The sequence below is a fragment of the Chinchilla lanigera genome, unplaced genomic scaffold, assembly GCF_000276665.1.
Source record: "Chinchilla lanigera isolate Chin_1 unplaced genomic scaffold, ChiLan1.0 scaffold00005, whole genome shotgun sequence".
Taxonomy (NCBI): domain Eukaryota; kingdom Metazoa; phylum Chordata; class Mammalia; order Rodentia; family Chinchillidae; genus Chinchilla; species Chinchilla lanigera.
In genome coordinates, this window is record NW_004955406.1 from 1,226,909 (window position 1) to 1,250,673 (window position 23,765).

Here is a 23,765-nt window from a genome sequence, read left to right on the forward strand (position 1 = left end):
AAGTACATAGGAATTCATGTACAGGGAAACAGGAGATAAGCTACAAACTGGAAATCCCTCATAGTTTGTCTTTGGGCAGAGGTCTTTCATTACAGAATTTGTTTTCCTGTTTTAGGCATAAGAGTCCAAAGGCAGGCTTCAGAAAATGCCATGAAGTCGGAAAACAATCAATCTAGTCTCAGACATCTGAAGATGTCCCTGCTGTGCGGTGGGACAGTACCCCAGCACTTACCCTGGGTACTGCAGACAACAGAAGGGTCTTGTGAGTGCAGAGAGAATCACATATGCAGGTTTTCCTGCTATCGTTGTGTGTGTTCCAATGCAAACCAATTTTTGAGCAATAGTTAATTATTATTAATGAGGATACTTTATTAGCAAGAACCTTCCTTTGGTAAATATGTCAGTGCCAACCAGAGAGTTTACACTAGCTGTTTGCCTACTTAAGACTGAAGAGTCTCCTTTTGGAAGGTCTGATGTTAAACTGAGGAAATATTCTAATGCTCTACGAGCTGTGTCTAATTTCATGTTGCTCATCATACTTTGGCCAAAATCAGACCCATAAGCATGAGCGCAACGTGCCCTGGAACATGTTGCCTGGCCGAGAGACATTGATTTGTCTAGCACGGTTGGCCCAGCTCTATCTTACCTGTGTTTAAAGGGCCAGCAGAAACGCTTTTAATGCTGGGATACAGTTTGTTGAATACTATAGAATGCTTCAATAACTGCAGATCTACAGATTTATTGAACAGTAGGTGTTTGCTACCTGCTAGCTTTTGAGGCAGAATTTTATAAATGCCTCCTTATAGGATTCTGTGAGGTAGGTGGATGAGGATCCAGGCAGGCTAAGAAATGTGTTATGACTCCCACAGACTAGACAGCGAGGTGCAAAGATGGCCACCATGTCCACACAGAGCATGTGGAACACACCTCTGTGGGCAATGCAGGGCTTTCTACCCGACTCTCTTGAGCATTTGGAAGACTGTTCTTCCTGAATGCCCTTGTCAGGGTGGCCTGCATCCTGTTCAGTATTCTGGAAATGCCACATCCTCCATATTTGAAAGGTTTTAGTCTTTCCTTCTTCATCTTTTCTCCTCCTCCCCCTCCTCCTTCTCTTCTTCCTTTTTCTTTTTTGTTGTACTGGGGATTAAACCCAGGGCCTTGACACTGAGCTATATACCTAGCCCCCTGCTTTTGAGACCAGTTCTAAGTTTCCTGGGCTGGGCTTGAACTTGAAATCCTCCTGCATCAGCCTCCCAGAGTGCTGGATCACAAACATGCACCACCATGCCCAGTTTAAAAGATATTTCTAAGCACAGGAGCATATAAGTATTGAAGGTCTGTCTAGATACAAAACACTTAGAAATATTTGGGTGATTAATCTAGCACTAAAAAAGATATTTTGCAGGGAAAAGAGAAGTTTGTGATCACACATAATAAATACTCCTGTGTGCTAAGTAATTATCTCACAAGTTTGAATTAATTATTATTTTGCAGTTCTGGGGATGGAGCCTAGGCTTTCACACAGGTGGGGCAAATTCTGTATCACCAAGCTAGGGCACCAGCCTCAATCTGAAATTTTAATTGAGAGACAAAGTGATCTTCCAGTTGAAGAGGTTGCCCTTACTTGAATTATTCCATTCAAGTGTGACGTTTTAATCAGGCAGTTTTAGAAAGGTAGTTCTGTGGGACTCTACTTCTATAAAATATTAATTTGTCAAATATTTATTACTATGTTAGATACTATGTTAAGAAGTGAGGAACAGCAATGAATAAAACATCAGTGCCCCCAACCTAATAGAATCAGCCTACTGTCTAGGGAGAAAAAGTACTGATAGATATTTTGCCCCCAAAGCTCTCCTGTACTCAAATAAGTTTGTAAAATAGTGGGTTTGGCAGAGTTGTTTTCAAGAGGACATTTCAGAGCCGTGACTGGGACTGTCAGAGAGGATTAGAGTATGTGGTATTTTCCACACTTAACAGAGCTTCCTTTGTATAAAGAACAACTCCTGGGGCTAGTGGCATCCAGAACCCTTCAGTGAAATCCTGTGAGCCCTGGAAGGCCTAGAATCATGGCACTGGACAGATATGGAGAGCGTCATAAACACACAACCCAGGGCACCACCTTCTCCAGGGCAGTGGGGTCCCAGTACCCTTGGGAGCCCTGGCCTCTGTGATAGTGATTAGCAGACTTTAGTGTCCAGGTGCGCAGATCAGCTATAGGCTGCCTTCAGAAGACCTGGCTTGTGTGGGTTAGGGCACGGAGTGGATCAATGGTGCCTTTGATCTCTCCAGCTAGAGACTGGGTTCTGGCAGAGGTTTCCGTGAGCTCCAGTGATTTGAGAACATCTTGGAGCAGCTGATCTGAGAAGGCGGAGCTTGCTGTGACTCTCATGCTGTGCCCCCTACATAGAAGGCTGTCTCTTATCTGAGGGACCCGCAGCCTTCTCTGGGGATGCAGAATGAGGTTATCTCAGGAGACTGAGGTGTGCTCCTCTCTGTTTGGTGCCTGTTGTTACCAAGATGGCTGTTGGAGAAAAGGAACATGTAGGCACGGTTAGCGGGTTGCCTGAACCCACTGCTCCGCCTTTTTCTTTTTCCTGCTTTTCCTCAGGCAGTGGCTGTACCTAAACAGAGTGAAGTGACCTGGCCACTGCTCTGATAACTTGAGTGGTGTGTTTACCTGCTGGATAGATTCAAACAGCTTGATCAGTGATGTTCATCCAATTACCAGAAAATGCCACATCATCACCTTGACTCATGCACGTGGAGAGTTCTTAAAGAAGTCTCTTCAAAATGGTTGTCTTAAAGTCATATTTATTTAAAGAAAATGTTGCTTTATTTATAACCAGGTCTTATGAAGCAGTCACTGCCTGGATATTTAAATACTTGACAGAGACCTCTTATTTCTCCTTCCAGAGTTGCCTGAAAAATTGTTTAACTCTTTGTTCTTTGTGAGAGATCTCAAGTGTCCAAGTGTTGGTCTCTGAGCTAGAAGTATAAGTGCAATTTGTCCCTTTCATCACTTTGAACAAAGAGGAACTAAACACAGTTTAGCTGACCTCTGAGGCTCAGCTGGCGGAGCGGGTGAGGACACGTTGTCGTGAGACCAATGGATGTCTGAGAAGTGCTTAGTGAAAGGCTGTGAGCACTGTGGTGGTGGCTCACGGGAGCTTAATCTGCCCACAACTAATGAGAGAAAGCTTTCTCCAGGAGGTTACTGTGAGGTCGGTGTTCAAAAATGGGTGAAGGTGGAGTTGATGTAGAAGAAAAGGAAGACATACACTTAGGGTGTTGTATGATAAAGATGACAGTGGGAATAAAAACACACATGGGTGGGAAAATAGAGGTCTATGGGGTCCTGACCTGTATTTAGGAGGAGGAAGAAGGGGCACTAACAGGGAAGAAGGTGTGAGCTAACAGTATTGAAGGCCCCCGGGGCACTCTCTACAGTGTGAGGCATAATATCCATCCGTCCTCACGTTCACCCTCACACAGGCAGGGTGGGTTCTTACTGACAGTTGTGGGCCTTACCCATTGTATAGCTTCTCTGCTGGGAGTGGCTGCTAAGAGGAACAGCATTTCCCAGGCCCCCTTGCACTGAGCTGGGATCCAGTGATTGTTCTCAGTCATGGAAGGAGTGTGTTATTTCTAGCTCATGGAGTCAAGAATCATGTGTCTCGTTCCTTCCATGGACGATGGGAAGGAAATGGCTGTGAATGAAGAACCTATGGAGGGAAGAGCCACCAGGTAGAGAAGGTTAGGTCTTGCTGAATCTGCACATGGGCTTTATATGAATGAAAAATTAATATTCTTTGAGTTAAGCTACTGAGATATGAAGATTTGTCCTTTATAGTAGCTAGTGTTATAGGTGTTGCATTATGACAGACCTATATAAGACAAGCTCATGGTTATAACTTACTCAATCACATGACTAATAAAAGGTAAAGTCAGGATTCAAATCTAGGATTTGTCTTCAGAGTTTATCCTTTTACCTGTTCTCAGCAGAGTAATGGTATTATTTCTTCGTTGTCAGTCTGCACCTCTTTTTGAAGGCCCAGATGAGTAAAGGAAACTGGGGAATCTCTACTTGAAGGTCTGCGTTATTTAGAGTATAAGATAAGATTCTTTAAAAGTGAGACTCCACTAGTCAGTGGATTAAATAAGTAGTTTATTTCTTTCTCATAGACATGTGGTCCAGTGAGGGGAGTGACTGACCTGCCATTTGGTTCTTCCTATACTGTTTTCCTGCTGTCCACTGAGGTGTTTTCATGGGTACAGCCACAGTGAACCCAACTCCTGGTTATCCATGAAATCCAGGACAAGGAATTTCCTTTTTAGCAAATAACATAGAGGTTGTACTTGTCACCTATTGTACCATCAAGAACTTAGTCAGATGGGCACACCTAGCTGCAAGAGAGGCTGAAAGACATCATTACCCATAGGTAGTTATGGGCTCAGAGGAGAAGACTTCATGAAAGTAGAGGGAAAAGGACCTTGGAGGAAAGCCCTCATTCTTGCATAAGACTGTCACTCTTAGATATCAAACCTCAATGGGTTTACAACCATACTCAGCCATCAACCCAAATTAACTCCCTATCTTATCCTCTCTAACTTGGTTAATGGCCATACTACTCTGCCTGCTGCCCAGAGAACAGAATAATATACTTTGACTTTTTATTTTACCTTATTCATATTTTCATCTCTTTTGAAACTTCTCATTCCAGTTAATTCTCAAGCCTGCCTTGGGTTGCCTCCTAACCAGAAGTCTGGTCTCCTACCTGGTCACCCTGTCCCCACTCTCAGCCTATCAAGGACATCCTTCACACTACCAGGAGAGTGATTTTTCTAAAATGCAAATCTGATCGTCATTTTACTTCCTTTTTATAACCCTTCAGTGATTTCCCATGGCAAACATCCAAATTGCTTTGCAGAGCACAAAAGGCCCTCTGTGGTTTAGTCCCTGAATCTCTCCAGCCTCATTTCTGACACTTTACTATTCCCCTCCCCAAAATAGATCACACCCACAGCTCCAGTCCTACTGAGAAGTGGCAGGCAGTTTTTTCTCTGTCTCTGCTCATGTGTTTTCTGTGTCTGATAAATGCTTACATATCCTTCAGGACTCAAACCTGCCGACCCCTTCCTGTGATGTTAACTCTATACCCCACCCCAGGAAAAACTCACCACTCTTGCCTTGTTATGTGCTATTTATTCCACAGACTCTAGTGAATTGGATAAATGTGCCTTAAGTGTGATGATAATCATTGGATACAATGACAGAAGTAGATGTGATTCTTGGCCTTAAGGAGCTTACAGTCTCATGGTGTAGGTGGACATGAATTGGGTTTGCCCATAGTAAATGTGAAATTGCAACTGTGATAAGCACCATGATGAAAAGGGCACATGATTAGCTCAACACAGGAAGATCTGAACTCTCAAGGGGACACAGGGGGGACTTTCACCAGGGAAGTGTGCCTGAGATGAAATGGGAAAAGCAAATTAAACACTGGAAGAAAAATGAGTTGCTAGCAGAGTGAAGAGTGCATGAAAGACCATTGTGCTAAGAGCGAATTTAGGACACATAAGGGATTAAATAAAAACTGGGTTCCAGAGGCTGGGGATTTAGCTCAGTGGCACAGCGCTTGCCTGGCAAGCACAAGGTTGTGAGTTCGATTCCTGGTACCAGAAGAAAACCAAAAAAACCCAAAAAAACAAAAAAGCTGAGTTCCATGGGTGTGTGTGTGAGAGTGAGACAGAGGAGGAGGCAGGAGCAGTGATGTCCTGGTGTGGTCCTTGCACTTCTGGATAGAGGCAAAGCTGGTCATAGAGCTAAAGGAGCCCTGGAAGAAGCCTTGTTTGGAGAGAGTTTGTATGTGGAGGGCTGTGTTAGTTGGCTGTCCATCACTGTAACGAAGTATCTGAGACAATTAATTTAAAAAGAAGAAAGGCTTGTTTTAGTTCACAGTTTAGAGGTTTCAGTCCCTGTTACTTCTGAGTTGTGCTGAGGCAACACATCATGGTGATGTGTGGCAGAGAAAGTGGCTCACCTCATGGCTGCCAGGAAACAGAGGAAAGGGCAGGGGTTCCAGTGTCTCCTTCAAGGGCACAGCCTCAATGACCTAACCTCCTTCCATGAGGCCCCGCCTCTTAAAGGGCCCACAAACTCCCTGTAACACCACAGACTGTCACCAAGCCAGTAACACATGGGCTCTTTGAGATCCAAACTGCAGGCAGTGCCTTGGAGAAATTCAGTAGGAACCATCTTACTGTACACTTTGCATGTTTTCTAATTCATATTTACTGTACTATAATTACCTTCCTGTGTGTTTTTTATTAGACTGTGAGCTCCTCAGAGGAACGGAGTGACATTTACTTATTATTATTATTACTATTATTGTTATTATTAATCTTTTTCATTTCTGTATTCCCAGTACCTATTCCTATAACTGTACATAATGTTTTCCCAGGAACTGTTTGTGAATGAATGATCTAGGTGACCCCAAGGTGCATACAGTTTCACCCACACAAGTAATAGAGAGGAAAAACCCAAGAAGACAAAACTGGAAAGACAAGTTGGGGCTCCATTGTGGAGTGTTTGAAATCCCTGGCTAAGAAGTTACATTATGACATAAAGTGTAATGAAACCTCAAGTTTACATTTGCTTTCAGGTCCAACCTTTGTTTCACATAATGCTTCTGTTATTTTTAAAATCATACAGTATTTACCCAAGAGACATTCTCTCCTAAGTAAACTAAAGGCCAACCAAGCTACAAGAAAAACACAGAGATCGTGTTATAAAAACCAGCCCTGCTTCTGTGCTGTAGAACCACACAAAATTAGGGTAAATTCACAGGAAAATGGTTGAGAGGTACAAAAGAAATGTTACTGGGACTATGTATTTTTTAGTTCACTGCCTATTTTTCAGTCTGCTCTTTCTTCATTTTTCAGTAGGGGTTAGAATTCAGTCATCAAGGCAGATCTAGAGAGAGGTGCAGACATTTACATGGTCCGCGGCTGCCTTATTTTCACAGCGTGTCTCTGAAGAGATTAATGTTGAAGGGTGACCACTGTTTCTTGGAGTCGCAGTGATAGAACTGCATTTTGAGTCTCCTGAATTTAGTCATAACCACACAAACAGCTTCTATCTACGGTGAAACAAAGCTAAGTCTATAAATGCCCTGTGAAGTGTTTGGGATTAAGATTGACTTGCGGAAGACCTGGTTTGAACTCAGTTTGTGTACAGTAACGAATAGGACTGTTTAAGTTTCATCAACCCAGACTGAGATGAGAATCTCTTCTGTAATCCTGAAATTGGACACATCGTCTTTTAGTATTTTATTAGAAATTTTTTTTAAGGCCCCACACTTGTTCTCCACACAATATATGTAGAAAATCGAGGCCAGAGAATATATTTCTTCCCCTTAAATGCATTGTTTTTTATGTAGTTTAATTTGTTCCTTTGTAAAATTTTATAATCCCTGCCTAGTGTAAGCAGAAAGGACAGTGGTTGAATAAAATGACCCAGTAGTTCTTTTTTGTTGATCTTAATAATGAAGATTAAAATTCATCATCATGCAGCTGGTAGCTCAATCATGTTGATTTCAATGACTGCCTATATAAGAATGACTGGATCCAGCTAGAGGCTGGAAGGTTAATTCTAGATATGACAGTTTTCTGGTGCCTGAGGTCCAAAGGTAGTGAAGTAAAATGAAGGTTTTTACAACTGTTCATGTTTGCCTTAAGAATCAGACTGCTTGAGTCCATCTCTTTCTTTAGCTACTAATTAGTGGTACAACCTTGGGCTAGTTGTGACTTCTATTTCTCAGTTTCTCCTGGTGGACAATGGGATTCATAAATATATTACTTACTGCATCAGGTTCTTGGAAGTATTAAAATTGTTATTATCAGTAAATGCTTAGAACATGATCTGGCACACAGTAAGCACTAAATAATTTCTAGCTACTATTATTAGTTTAGGAAGATGTTTAAAAGATGGGCTTTACAGAGATAAAGATAGATTTGTGAAGACAAGGTCAGTGCAACTTTTGGTAAAATGTAAAGACTTTTAGACTTTTTACTGAAGCATTAAATACACATCATCTGCTTGACCTTTAAACTGAATTATTTTAGAGACTGCTTTCTATAAATATTCTCTAAGAGTTTTGAGAGTATCAAAAAAAAATCTTAGAGAAACTGAAGATATAAGTGTCATTTCGTACAGATGAAAGACCTCAGATGATTCAATCCAGGGAAAAGAAAGCCAAAGGAAAAATTTACCAGGTTGGATTTGATAATAGGTTTGCTAACATATTTAATAATATCAAGTACTTATTAAGTACTTACATAACCATTTCATTTATTTTCATTTGGTTATTTGATTTTATGTAATTCTTTAATCATTGAACTTCATGTAGGCCTTAAAAAACTCCATGAAATTATCTCAGTCTTCTGTATAACTGAAGTGAGACTCAAAGAAGTGATACAGCTGTTCAAGGCACCACAGTTTCTCGGTAGCCGAATTACTGTTTCAATCCAGCTGTGATGAACTATAAAACCAGTATTTTCTACCACTACGATGTTTCCCTCTATATGCTGTTGTCTTTATCAGTAGTTAGCATCAGTATGGCATGTTTGGCTTTATGAAGCACTTAAACAGTCCTGCGAATTAAATATTCTTTAAGTTTCAGTTTTATTGATAAGGGAGTTGAATCTTCATGAGGCTGATTAGTTTGCCCAGGATTATTCAGCTATTTCCATTAAGGCTCCGGATTTTCTAATGTAACCACAATCCTCTAATAGTAGAGATTCTCACTGACTCCAGATCTACCCCTAGCCTACTGGCCAATGAACAGAGAGAGGCAGGAGAAGTACTGGTGGAGAAAAGATTCAAAAGGAAGAGCGAGCATCTAAGATTTGGGGAGAAAAGCAGAGCTCTAGCTCTGTGCTCTGTCCTAACATGTGGAAAACCTGGCTTGGCTGCCACAGTCTCAGTAACATGACCAAGTTGTTTTCTGTTCTCTATCAGTGATGTCAAAGTTATAACAGAAAATATGTAAATTCGACCTAAGTCAGAACATTCTGATTGTTTGGATGTTAACATACTGAGGGGGTCATGGGGAACTGCTTTCCCCTTAAATCTGTCCGGCCTGGTATTCATTCTACTTCTTACCATGTTATATTTCAAGGAAACATAATTACAGTGAAAACATTCAGCTTTTGGGTGGAACATTGCCCATAAGTCCAAGGCATGCTGCAAAAACTCACTTCTTGAAACTTAACAGGAGACTCATAAGTTGATATTAGTTTGGTTTGAATTACTAGCAAATCATTATAGTCTGTCTGGGAAATTGCCAATGAAATGACAACCAGAGTTAGGACCTGCCAGCAGTCACTGTTACCCTAGTGATGTCTTTATACGTTCCTCTCAAGATAATTAAGATATTTATATCTATAAAATGGAAAAGTGCCTATCTTCATCTATTTTATCTATAATGTCTACACAGAATCCAGACATTTTAACAGGCCAAGTATGAGATCAGGATCTTGGAAAAAAATAGCACATTAATAAATCTTTCAGACTGTCTTCTATCCCTTCTGCATCCACTTACAATAAAAATCACCATTAAGAAATATCTTCAAAACTACTAGTTTATGGATTGGAAGTCAGCCTGCTATAAATTCATTTGTTCACCCATTCATTCATCAGTTTTATATTGGGCAAGCTTGGTTTTGAGTGCCGGATAGTAAATGAAACAGAAAAAAATCCCAGGGCTCATATGAGGAGCTTGTGTTGTAGTTGAAAGGTAATAAACACTTTGGACAGGTAAACATAGAGAATATAAGATAACAAAAAGTTCCATGGAGAATGAAGAGAGGTGTTTAATTTAGGTGTTTCTTCAAAGCCTCATGTGTTCATGGGGGGGGGGCTTTTGAGAGGTGATTGTATCATGGATTAATCCACCAATGAGTTGATACCTGAAGGTGATGTTGGGATGGAATGGAGGATGAAGGAGGTGGTCACTGGGATGCAGCCTGGAAGGTCTGTCTCCTTCCTCCTCCCTTGATCACTCATTGGTTCCCACTACTGGGCCATGAGCTGTTTTTCCTCTGCCAGAACAAGGTTTAGTCTTCATTGTCTAGAAATATTGAGTCTTGGTTATTTTCTTCTACATAGTACCTATTTATATCAAACCAGTAGGAAACTTCAAATCTTAGCAATTTTTCCTTATTTTTGGCTCAAGGTAAGAAAATACCCCTGGTCTGTGTAGTGAATTTTATAAAACATGATCAGAATATATGGTGAATATTTAGGTTGAACACGAAACAAAACAAAACAAAAATACTTAAGACAGTAAAAACACGTTGCCAAGAACAATAGGGGATGTGTGTTCAAAGGGAGGGGGAGGATTTGGAGGGGAGTTTGGAGGGGGATTAGCGGTGGGCATCTTTTACTGCAATCTGTTCCTAAATTTAAACATTCACGGTGGTGTCTGATCACCCCTCATGAATCAAACATTTCTAGCAACTTCCATCACATAAAAACATCACAGTGCATCCTTATCTACTTTATTCAGATCTGGTGCCTTGCAATTTCTGGCTCTTCCCTAAAGTCAAAATGACCAGAAACGGTAATGTTTTGAATTGACTTCAGGCATACTGAGGAGGCCACAAGAGCACAGCTGAAGCACACATGGAAGAGAACTTCCAGAACTGATTTGGAAAGTGGCTAGAGGATGAGATGAATGTGCCGATGTGAGGAGGAAGATTTTGAAGGGAATTCATGGCATGTGTATGTTTTAAGTTTAAACATTCACTGTATTTTGTGGTCTTGCCTTGTTTCTACCTTGTTAGAGATGTGCTATCGTTTGGATATGGTTAGGGTATGTTCCTCAAGGGAACAGGTGTTGGGAGCTTGGTCATCATATTGGCAGTGTTGAGAATGGATGGGCCTTTAAGAGGTGGAGCCTATTGGGAGGTCAGGAGTGGTTCTGCCCCCTCACTCTGGCTTCCTGTCTGGCCATGCACACACTCCTACCCTTGGGAAGATATCTGCTTCCCATGTGCTTTACCAGAGCACGGCTGAGCCTAACCATAGTCTTAAACCCCTAGAATGGAGAGTTACATAAACTTCTTCTCTTATAGACTTCCCTACCTCAGGTATTTAGACATAGAAACCATACTAAGATGGTCCTTCTTTCTCCACTCCCAGCAGTAGGCACATACTTTTAATCATCCAGTTTGTCTTCTGGTAACAAATTACTTACATTCTTGCAAAATGAAAAATATTCCTTCTCAAAGCCCCCAGAGGGATTTTTTCTCATTGTTCCATTTGTTTAAAGTTCAAAATTTTGTAGTCTAAATAATACCGGAATACGGACAGAGCTCCATGGGGAAAATGCCTGACAGCAGGTTCTCTGCATCTGAACATAAGTCATCTGCCATACCCTCCCAACCCCACAGTCATGGTGGTAACAGGGATTACTTCCAGAAGCACTCTTGTTCAGACCCCAGGAGGTGGGGTGGGGCGGAGGCTGGAACAGAGGCTGAGCTCCAGTGGTTCTCAGATCCAGCTGTTCACCTGCTGCCAGTTCCTTGGGTAGAGTGCAGTCTTACTTGACATGATTCTCTGAGGCTTTTGGGTCTGCTTTTGACACTGTTGAATCAACTTTTGTTAAGGAAAAAAGATTGTTCACATCTGGCATTGAGTGGCTTTCTCAGCCTGTGTCCTTCTTGGAGAAGATTGGGACTCTAAATGCTCTTTTTCACTTTGTATTGCCTCTGTCCCTTTTAGTCAAGTTTGGTAGTTCTTCTTCCAATGCAGCTTTCTTAAAATTTTTGAGTTTCCTATGACTTATTGTAATTTGCTAGTCAAAAGCCTTACCTATGTATCTCTTAAAATGCACCCTCCATCTTTAGACCTACGTAAGGCTGCTGTAGTAAAACACACTTCAGATATTGAAAATTTTCCTGATTATCCGTGTGTCCAGGAAGGCTGATCCTAGACCCTCGGAATTCCTTTTTTGTAGCTTAAAGTTTCTGAGGGGCACCCCTCAGTATCTCTGGGGTCTTAACTAAGACTTTGGATTTAAGCTTTTATATTGGATTAACCATTTTTTTTGAAAATCCTTCTTGAGAGACTAGAAATAAGAAAGTTCATTTTGAAATGCATTAAATCTTGGATCTCTCATAAGTTTTCAGTCTTTACTTTACCCCTTTCTTCCTGAAGTGTTATCCTAGGTAGCTATAGGAAACCTTTTCAGTACTCTACTCAAAGAGCTTTATCATGCTCTGAAAATCATTAGGTGCCTGTCTATTCCCATGTTACTCTTGGCAAAAGTTTTGCTGACTGTTCCGGAAGTGTTTCATTCAGGTTTCTTTCTTTGTAGCCCCCAACATACAAAGTATGATTAAAAAAAAGTTATAGTGCATGTGTTTTTGTTTGTGTCTGCGTGTCCCCCAAAGCCTCATGCAGTCATGGGGTGGGCTTTTAGAGTTTATGATTGATCCTTGATCCAATGCTGGGATTATGGGTGTGAGTGCTACACCCACTCTGGGGCACATAGTTTGCATATGTATGGGAGAGAAGGAGGCTGCCTGCCACTGCTCCTCCCTTTTGCTCTGGCTGCTTTTGCTATTTTCTGCCACCATAAACTTTTGCCCTCTGCCATGTGCCACTCTGCCTTGGAGCCAGCCGAGTATGGACTGAAACCTCCACAAACTGTGAGCTAAATAAACCTTTCCTTCCTTAATTTTGAGGATTGAGTATTTTGTCTCAGCAATGAGAGAAAAGTAGCTAAGATAACATGTATAATTTTTCAAAAGAAATAAATGTAAAAGATACATTGACATTATTCCCCTCAAAATACTCTCCCTCTCTTTGAACACACTTATCCCATTGTTATTGCCACTTTTGGAAGCTGTTCTGCTAGTCCTCTTTTATGAATGTCTTTAGTTGTATTGTTGTGGCTGCCTCGATGTCCTGAAACTGATTCAAAAATGTTTACCTGTTTTGGTCATTTTGATTTTGGAGAAGAGTGAGAAGGTGCACGGTACTGAAAACTGATTCAAAAATGTTTACCTGTTTTGGTCATTTTGATTTTGGAGAAGAGTGAGAAGGTGCACGGTACCAGATCTGGTGGATTAGTTGGATGAGGACACAGCACCGTGTTTTTACCATCCTGCCTTTTGTTCAATAGCACTCGGCAGTAGCATTCACCTTATTTTGATCACATTGTGTAAAGATACTCCTGAAAGAGGATTTCCAGAACTGCTTTAGACGTGGCAGGAAAGACGGGATAAGTGCGTCCAAAGCAAAGGGGAATATTTTGAGCAAGATTAATGGCCATGTGGATTTTTACTGTAATTAAAATCTGAACACACACTGCATTTTGTATTATGTTGTCTGTCCTTCCAGTTCTCCTTTCCTTAGGGCTTTCCCACTTTGCACTAACCGTCTCCTTGAGGAGCTAAGAACTAGTATCTACCACTTGGACCCACAGCCAATGCCACATGTCCTAAATGTTCATGACAAAATTTCCTTCTGGTAGCATATTCCATCTGGTTCCTATGGCCATGGAAAATCATCTTCCCATACACCTCAGAATACAGTGGCTTAAAACAACCATTTTGTTTAGCTCATTCTTCTGAAGGGCAGGACTTAGGTCAGCTCTTCTTTGCTGTCTATGCAGCTCCATGCAGACGTAGTTGTACTTAGGCTCTATGGCTTCCATGGGCTGTAAGTCCACATGAATCACACACACAGTTGACCATTGATGTGGGCTGTGGTCTAAGAATTCAGACAGACAGAGTGTTAACCTAGATCCCTATGGCACCGGCTTCTCATAACATGGGGCTGGAGTCCAGATGTGATGTCTAGAGAGAGACTATTTCAATAAACTTGAATAGAAGTAACAAAATGTCTTAGCAGTTTACGTCAGAAGTCCCTCGAGTACCACAGTTACTGAATTGTAATAACTCATGTTCAATGGGTGGACCCACTGTCTTGAAAAAACACTGACAGGAAGAGGAGGAGCAAAGAGTTTGTCTTCCATGGTGACTAGGAGAGCCTCCCAGGTGACCTCACTTTTCCTGGCAGTTTTGGTGACCTTGGAGCTGAAAGGTGAAAATTCAGTAGTTGCTTCAGGGGACTCCTTGGCTCTAGGGGAGACACATGAGGAATTCCAATCTGAGAAATCTTCTTTTAAAAAGTTTGTATCTTGAAAGTTTCTGAAATTGTGAAATCCTGTGAGCACTGTGAAGATGATTCTCTTCCTTGGCTCCTTGCAGTAGCTCCCAGAGTTTGAATGCCACGGACCAGCCTGTACATGAATTTTGAAATCGTGTGACTTTCTGTCAGAACGATCCTTTTTTTTAACTTCGGTATTCCATCCTACTTTACAGTCTCCAGCGGGACTCGGTGACCTTTAGCAGTGGCATATCGATATCTTGATCAGTTTTGGTGAGCTGGATGCTGAGAGCAGTGGGCAGTGAAACAGAATGTCGGGTCCCATCCACGTGTGAGTGGGTTTGATGGCTCCTGAGCTTTCATGAACTCTGGAGGCTCAGTGGATCTCAAGGTGTGCGCTGGAGAAAGTGGTAAAAAGAAAGAAGGGCGATTTTAGCTCCCCTCTGATTGCTTTCAGTCTCCTGGTGTCTTGGGCTCCAGGTCCCTGTTAGACACCTCAATTCTTCTTAAATATGTACCTCTCTAGAATATGTTTTTATGCCTGTGCACTTGGAACAAACCATAAAAAATGAGGTCTTGCCTAAAACCCCCCCAACATTTGGCCCTAAGTCTGAGTGGCATTCACTGAAAAAAATGACATGGACTCTAATGGGTATGAAACTCAATCAGGGGTCGTTTTAGTTAAGACATGAGATCAGGTGCATGCAGTGTCTTAGGAAGTGAATCACAGCAAGAATCCTGCAGCAGTTCTCCAGACAATAAGCTAGCTTTGGAGGAGGAGCTCCAGAAAAAGGCAGACAGGTGATTTGAAAGAGTTTCTCAGGTACAGAGATGGCGTCACTGTTTCAACCCAGTCTGGTGAATGGGCAGGTGGTTTTGAAAGTGCTATGCTGAGAAAAATTCCAAGGCTGTGAGAGATATGCGTATGAGAGTATCACATGACTGATCATCCGGGTCTGCTGTGCATCCCTGGCGGCGGGGGCTGTGGCCCACATGGCCTGGGTCATCTCTGGTCCCACTGATGGGGAGAAACCTGGTATGTGGACCTCATGTGTGACCTTGCGAAGTGGTCTACTGAGCCAGAGAGTAAGCTAGAGGATGCAGCTTAGAATTAGAAATTACCCGAATAGGGAAGATTTATGCTTTCGGAAGGTCAGGGCCTGCCTACCACAGCAGGAAGGACGTGGTGTATTCTGGCAACCAGATGCTAAAAACACAGAATTCACTTACACCAGAGCTATTGGTGAATTGTGTCCATTTTCTCCCTACCCATATTGCATTTTTGGTTTCTTTTTGAGTTTTTTGACTTTGCCATTGTCACCTGATGTACTCCCCTGTTTTCTCTTGACTTTTGGATGGCTTTCGCTTTCCTTCCATGTGCAGCGCTTGGCTTCCTCAGCTGTGGGAGCCCTTGGGGTAGATGGAAGCAACCTTGCCCCAAGCTCCGACCCCCGAGGGCAGAAGTGTGTTTGGTGATAGAGGTAATGTGTGGTTTATAAAGTATTTAAATTGATTTAAGTAGATAATGATGTCTAGTGAGAATGTCCCTCTCCACTGCCACTTGAAAAGGAGGCTATTTATTTCCCAGACTTCTTGGACAATGTATGTGGAACTTCAGGGTGCTTCATCTATTGCAGTCCAGGATTTCGGCAAATACACACATCTGATCATAAGGAAGCAAGACACTGACCTTAGGTCTCTTACCTAGGCTTAAGATGATCTCTCAATCTGGGTCTGTAACTAGTGAAAAAAAATATGTGGAACAAAGTGTACAGTTTCCAAAGTGCAGAATAGCCAATTTCGTTGTTTTTTTTCTCATTGCCTCTGTAAGGTGGCCTTGCATACATCTAAGTGGAAGAAAACTTTTATTCCCACTTCATACCATGAACACCTCTGGGAATCCTCTTTCTAGTGGTTTTTACAAATTTATATATGAGCACTTCAGTGTAAAGATGACCTGAGGCTTTCCTCTGGTGCCTTTGATTTTGTCCCAAATCTGTCACATGGCTAAAGCTTTGGTCTTCTAGATGATCCTATTACATTTTTTGTGCATGGGCTACCAGATGTCACAATTTAGCATAGATACCCTTGCAACTTGTTGTAAATCTATTATTGTAGTGATTTTTTAAAAAAGACCCATTTGATTTAATTGAACAGTTCTTATTTTTTCATGTGAGCTTGGCTTAGGTGCTTGAGCCTAACCCAAAAGAGCCAGACACATTGCTACCTTCAAGGATTGTGTGGACCAGTGGGGCATGAGGAGAAGAAGAAAAAGATACCCTAAATACAGCAAAGCGGGGTTATACAGGTAGTTCCATGAGAGCACTGGAAAGAGTTTTGGAAACCCAGCCTCAGGGAAATGATATTTATAAGAGGGGATAGAGAATGACTATAAAGAGGCCATGTTTAGGGAAATATGTAAATGATAACTAGGATTTTGACATATGGAAACAGTAGGATTTGAAGAAAAATCAAAGCTTTGAATATAGCAGTACTATATCTAGTCTCTTTTTACTAGGTTAGGAGTTTGTGTGGTAAAAATTAGAAGAAAAGACAGGAAGAAGTTAAAAATAAACCAAACTGCATGGATTCAAAGGCCACTTTAGGGTATTTGCTTTTAATGTGGTAAATTATGGAGAGAACTGGCTTTTTAAAACATTGCAGTAGCATCATCAGAGTCAGAACGACATGCTTTAAATAAAGTTCATCACAAATGGGCCACTCTGTTTATGAAGATTTTATCTATATATGCACATAAATATGTACATATAAATTTTCACAGCCAAAGGATAAGGTTGTATATTATGGCATAAAATTATATTTTTTGGCTCTGACTCAGCGGTCATAAAATCTAAGTATTTCCAAGCATAAGAAAGATGGAAAGCACTCTTTATAACATCTTAAATAATTGTATGGAAGCCAATCCTATGGCCCTTGTGCATAAGTAGCTCAGATTGAATTTTAGGAGAGTTTTTCATGTATTTCAGCATTAACTTTGGGCATAGAAAGAGACCATATATCTAATAGGTAACTTCCTTGTGAACTTTCAGCTCCAGCTACTGACAATGAAATGTTCACGTCTGCATTTAAATGCAACTATTAAAAAGGTCTGGAACCTTCTCCCATATCTGTTGCCTAATAAAACAAACTTTCCAAACTCACCCGAAGGGGTGAAAAGTGCAATATGTATGTATAAGTTTTAGATTCCAAGCGAAAGGACATAACTAGAAATCACACAGGAGTCTATCAAGGAAGCATTGACATTTGATTCATCCATGAATACATTACGATTGTACTGTGAATGCTGGGTAATGTCACTACTAATAAAAATGGATGTGAGCTAAGCTGCTCATTTAAGGCAAAGGGTTGATGTCATGCAGAATCTAGTGAACACTAGAAAGGAGGGTGTTTTCAAATGGTCTAAGGAAGAGAACATATATTATTTGCTAATTTTTAGTTTTTTGGATGTAGCATAGCAGAATGTCAGATTTCCCTTGTTCTTTTCTTCCCAGTGTGCAGACTCAGCCAGGCTACCTCGCTCACAAGGTACCGAGATGAGTCCATCCAACTTGTGCTGTAATGACTCTGCTTAGTTTGAAAAACAAATTAAAATACTGAAAGTGATCAGTCTAACCAATACATCTAACTCTGTTAAAACTGTCTTTATCACCAGTTTGAATTTGTTTCTCTGTTCCAGGTAAATGGTAAGCGAGGAGGTTAGATGCAAAGGCGACTTTTAAAATAATTTTACTGGTACGTGTCTGCAGGACACAGCGATGACTTTCCTCACGGGGGGCTGGCGCACGGACATCACTCCCCTCAGGTCTTTTTTCATCCCCTTCCCTTTCCTCCTTTCCCTCCCTCCATCTCTCGATCCTCTTCTCATTTGCAGAAGATCTGTCTCTCTGACTCATATGATCTATCTTTTACTTTGCTCTGTGTTTATACTCTGGGTTTGTCCTATCAGAGAAACCATGTGCTATTTAAACTGCGTGTCTCGTCTATTTCACTTAATACTATGGTCCCAAGGTGCACCCATTTTGCCACTAATGACTGAAATTGTCTTTATGGCAGAGTAGTACTCCACTGTATGTAAAATACCACAGCTTTTTCATCCATTCATCTGCTGATGGGCATATGGGCTGTTTCTAAGATTTAGCGGAAATGAACTTTTGAAGAGCAGCTTTCAAACCACAGACTCATGGGAAAGTCTTAGTGCAAGATACGATTAGGCCAAGTCTGTTGTTGGCCATGGAGAATTTGTTCAATGCTGCCTGCTTTAGAGCACTAGTGTGGCACCTGTCAGGGTCTCCCCAGAGGTTTGCAAGGCAGGGAGGCAGCACTGGTTACAGGGGCTGAGGGCAGAACTCAAGGCTAAGCAGCCCCCATTTTAGCCTGCTCTAAATGTTATGGGGGGGGGCTGCAAAGGGAATTTGTGTTTCTGAAAACCCCTCCTGGTCAGTGAGATATTTTAAGATTCCGTACAACCCAGAGCTTTTCTTCTGCCTTAATATCCAGTTCCTAAAGTAAATCCATCCAGGTCTTTTACAACCCTGTCATCTCAGTTCTCCCTGAAATAAATAATGGCAGGAATTAGTTATAGGATCAGTTTTTAGAAAGATTGCTGAGACCAGTGTGTGTGTGTGTGTGTGTGTGTGTGTATGTGGTGCTAGCAAGGACTCCCTGACCAGAGGGCGACAGCTTGGCACACACGTGGCTCTCACATTGCCACTGGGTGAGAGGCTTCCCTTGATCTGAGTTCTGGACCGAGATTCCAATACCATTGCTACTCCATCACTGTAAAAACCAGTAGTTCTCTTGCTTAAACACTGTTAGAAATGCATTGCTTAGAAATGATTGCATTGGGCTGGGGATATAGCTCAGTAGGATAAGTACCTGCCTGGCAAGTGCGAGGTCGTGAGTTCAATCTATGGTACTGAAAAAAAAATAAAAATAAAAAAAAATAAAAGAAATGATTGCATTTAAAGGCATTACTATTTTCAGGATTTTATTATTATTTTTCATCTTTGGAAGAAGGAATCTATTTTGTGTTTTATTCGTGGCGAATTAAGCCCATCGTTTGGTTGCTGATCTGGGAATGTTGCTTTGACCCTTAACTTCCACACTGACAACCGAGTTCCTCAGTCTGCTTCGGTCCTTCTGACTTGGTCCTTGAAGTGTCAGTTACACAGCTTCAAAATTTATTTTGCTTAATTAAAAAGTACAACAAGGAGAAGGCATGTTTGTTGGTATCAGTGTCACGACCTCTGATATTTACCCCTAGTGGACTCCAAGATCACACAGCCAACAGCTCCATGTGCTTGGAAATGGCTAGCACAAACAGACGTGAAACTGGAGGTGGAGTTGGTGCTGGGTTGATAGTCCACACGCACGGTGAAGAAGAGAGTCTAAGCAGAAGAGCAGAGTGCAGGATTTCTCACCATGGAGACAGGCAAGCTCCTCAGGACTCACATTAGCAGTCCAGTGAGTGGTAGACAGTGGTTGTTCTTGCCAATTGAGACGTCCAGCCGCAACCATTTGGCAGTGGCCCGGAAAGACAGGTGGACAGTGGGCTTTAGAGACGATTTGTGCCCAGAATCAGCACTCCAGAGCCAGGTCTGAGCCTCCAGAGCCTTCTGCCTAAGGCTGGGGTTATGTGCAGCTCAATTTAGTGCCGGGCCCAGCACTTGCTGATGAATAGCCCTGACCAAGCCATTTCATATCTCTGACGTTGCTCTGTAAGGTTAGATAGTTCCTACCTTGGTGGGATTATTATGGTGCTAGTAAGACTCAGCACATGCCTGAACCATGCTTAATATGACATATGATAATCTTTTTTATTAATGGCTACTAGAGTTATATTTAGAGCAAGGTCATGATTTTAGTATAGACACAGGAATTTAGTTACTGGAGTTGGGACACCCAGTCTATGGAAGACCAGAAGAGTGATGATATGATATTAATATTAACCTTTTTGGTCAGGATGGATACCACGTTGGGAATGGTGCTCAGTTTGTATGTGGGTCCATGGGGTCCTCTTAGGGGATAAGAAGGTCTCAGGGAGTAGGAGCTGGATGGGATATTGCCCTGACTTTAATTCTCCAACTGAATTCACGTGGAACATGCTTAACTCCTGACCATGCTAAAGCTCTTTCCTGAGAATGAATGCATCCTGGGTTCCCTATGCTCCTTGGAAGCCTTACACTTACAAAGAATTTTGTGAACTGGAAATAGTAGTTTATCAAGTTTTGTAAATTGCGAAATTCAAAATCCCAGATCAGAAATACTCGATGAAGAATAAAACTGGTTTCTCCTCCTGCTGTCTTCCACCTCTCCTTACCTTAAAGTGCAGCAGCCGGTGCTGCCCAGAACCTGCTGGTCCAGGTGTGTTTCTGCCTGGGTGTCAGCTTAAGACTTTCCAGGTCTGTGGCTTCGAGACCTTGCTGGGCCAACAGTCAGCTGACGATGACGGGGCAGTAGAACTATTTACAAAATGCTTCCATCCCTTGGCCTCATTTGTCTCCTCCTCCTCAACTCTGAGATGAGGTCATTTTCATGAGGCCCTTGAAAACATGAGGCTCACACAGCTGAGTTACCCACAGCCGCACAGCTGATCGGTGACGGAGGCAGCCAGATTTCCTGAGTCTACTTTTCCATGTGGAATAGAAGCTGATGGTGGCTGCTACAGTGTGCTTGCTCCTGTTTCTTTGTGTTTTCCAAGGAGCATAGAGAACCTGGAAGCCTCTATGGCCTTCCCTGCTGGTTAAGTACCCACAGGTGCCCACATACTGCAGGATGCTGTCAGCCATGACTGTCCTCACCAGCACAGCTCCCCAGGGTGCTTCAGAGCCCTCCGCTGTGCTCCTGTCCCTTGGCTCCTGGCACAGCTGGTGGAAATAAGCTGTTTATGCACCAACGTCCCCAAAGAGGAAGACTGTCTTATAGGTGGGGCCATGTCAGATTCACCTTGGGTATGCGAGGATGAATTTGAAAAACGCTGCTTGGAATATAGTTGGCCTTTTTAGTACATGCGTGTTAAAGAATAAATGAAAGACCTAGCTTTGGGGAAATTGTTCTGAAATGTGAGTGTCAAGCCATAAATGTTTGTAAAATAATTATCTTTTGCAAATGGGAAGGGGACCAAGAAATGTGGGGGAGGGAACGGAACATAAAAAGAATAAAGAACTAAGATACGTTACATGGGTGGATCAACTCTGCACAACAAAAGTGGTCAGTTTGTATCACAAACACCCACGGATAAAAGTGAAAATTAGAAAGAACGTTAGCAGCGGTGCTCTGCAAGGGTAGGGGCCACTCTGCTAGGATTGACTCAGCTCCCGATGTGCGGATTTAACCCTGGCAACTTTCCTAAGCTCTTCCTACCTCAGTTTTTACATCTTTAATTGGAAATAACAATAACACCTGGTTCACGTGATTGTTGTAAGATTTATATGAATTAATGCATGGACATCACTTTAATCCCATACACAGCAACGTCTTAATAAATGCTGGCGTACAACATGGACAGGAATGGAGAGGAAAGCCATTCCCACAGAAGCAACACGACTTCATGATTTAAAGCTTGTGTGCTTGTGTGTGTGTATTTGCTGGAGGTCCAGTAGGGTAGGAGGAAGAGTCCGACATAAATGTGGTTTGGGGACTAAATGACCCTATTGTTATTATACTTTCAACCCAGATACAGGAAGCTAGAACAATTAGAGGAGTTGGGTCAGAAACTAATTCAGTTTTGTCAGGCGTGGTGGTGCAAGCCTGTAATCCCAGCTCTCTGGAGGCTGAGGCAAGAGGACTTTGGTGAGTTTGAAACCAGCCTGCGCTACATAGTGAGAGGCTTGGTCTTAATCTGCACCCTCCCACAAAGAAACTGATTCAGTTTTGTGTCTGGTCAGTTTGAGATGCTTATGGCATCTATATGGATTAATGTTAAGTTACTTAGTGAGGAGGTCAGGTTTTCAGATCTAGAGTTATGACTGGAGAATCATTAGCACAGAAGTACTAAATGATCATAGCTGGTACTTACTGAAGCCTCTCTGCACTGTGCTAAATATTATAAATACATCATCTTCATGTTTATCTCGGCCTTCTTAGAAGACAGGATAGGGGCAGATAATTTCACCAACGGGGAAGCAGGGACAGTGGGCTCGTGACAGAGTCCAGACCCCCAACCTTGCCCTCGCCACAGACCACTCCAACCCCAGCTCACAGTGAACGCTGGGTGTATCTGGGCCGGAAGAAACATCTGTGGATCCCTGTCCTGACCCTCGCGAGTGCAGTGGGCTCAGTCAGGCTCTGTGTCTGTCTCCAGTCCCAGGAGAACACTGGGCATTGGGTGTGTGACCAGCAACACTGACCAACCAAGTTTGCCGGGATTCAAAACGTGGTATTTTTGTTATAAAAAGTAGAGCCATAAAAACATGCTAATGGTTTTCTGTATGAGTCCTGTACTAGCCATGAAGGTGATATTAAAAGAGGAATTCCCAAAATGTTTAGAGCAATCATGAAATCGCCGAAGTAATTACGCTGCCTCCCCGAGTGACTATTTTGAAGGGAAATGCTAGTTTGGATTTGTAGTTTCTGCTGTATTTAATAAATACCACTTTCATTACTGAAAGAGCTCGCTTCATAAATGTGGGGTTTTTTTGGATAAAAGAGGAAGCAGAGAGGAGCAGAGCACTCATCTCACGTTATTACTATGTATTCTCCACTTCATTGTTACTGGCTGTGTTTGGAGTGGAATCGGTCAATTGGGTCATTTTTGGAACTCGATGGCCCATCATCGTCCTACTTAGATTTGAATTGTTCACAGCACTCTGACCTTTCCCAGACAAGCTCTCGCTGTCACCCAGCATTGTTATGAGATAGCAGAGACCTTGTAAAAAGGTGGGGAGTGCCCTCTCGCACAGGTGTTACCGCTGACTCCTGTTAGAGTCCCAGGGAACATTTTTCAGAGCAGGATTTGACCTATGCAGAATCTGAATCCAGTTGTTGATTAATATTTTTATAGCAGGGATCTACTGAATTTTTATATCTCAGCCTGATCTGCTTTTGGTAGATAGAAAATAGTTCCCTGGACTGATATATCAGGTCTCTGTATAATCTAGCCATCCATATTTTTGTTAGTTTTTTTGCCATTAACCTACTCTACGTCCTTTCTCTCATAATGATCACACAGAAAATTAAAAGGATGAGTTCCAGTTTAACAATCTTTTTGCTGAACCAATTTTTTGCTCTGCTGCAGATCTGATCACATTTTTTTTTCTGTAGTACTGGGCATTGAACCCAGGGCCTTTGCACTGAGCTATAGTCCCAGCCCCTGCTTATTTCTTTATTTTGAGAGAGTCTTACTGGTTTGTTTAATTTCCCAGGTTGGCCTCAGACTTGTGATCTCCTGCCTCAGCCTTCCAGAGTGCTGGAATTACAGCCTGTGCCACCACACCTAGGTCAACTGTAATCACTTTAATTCTCACTTAATTTTTCTCTTTACTTTGTCAGATCACTGAGGGGTGAGTAGAATAGGAAAGGAAAGATACTTTTAAAGGGACCCTAACTGGAGACAGGAGCTTCC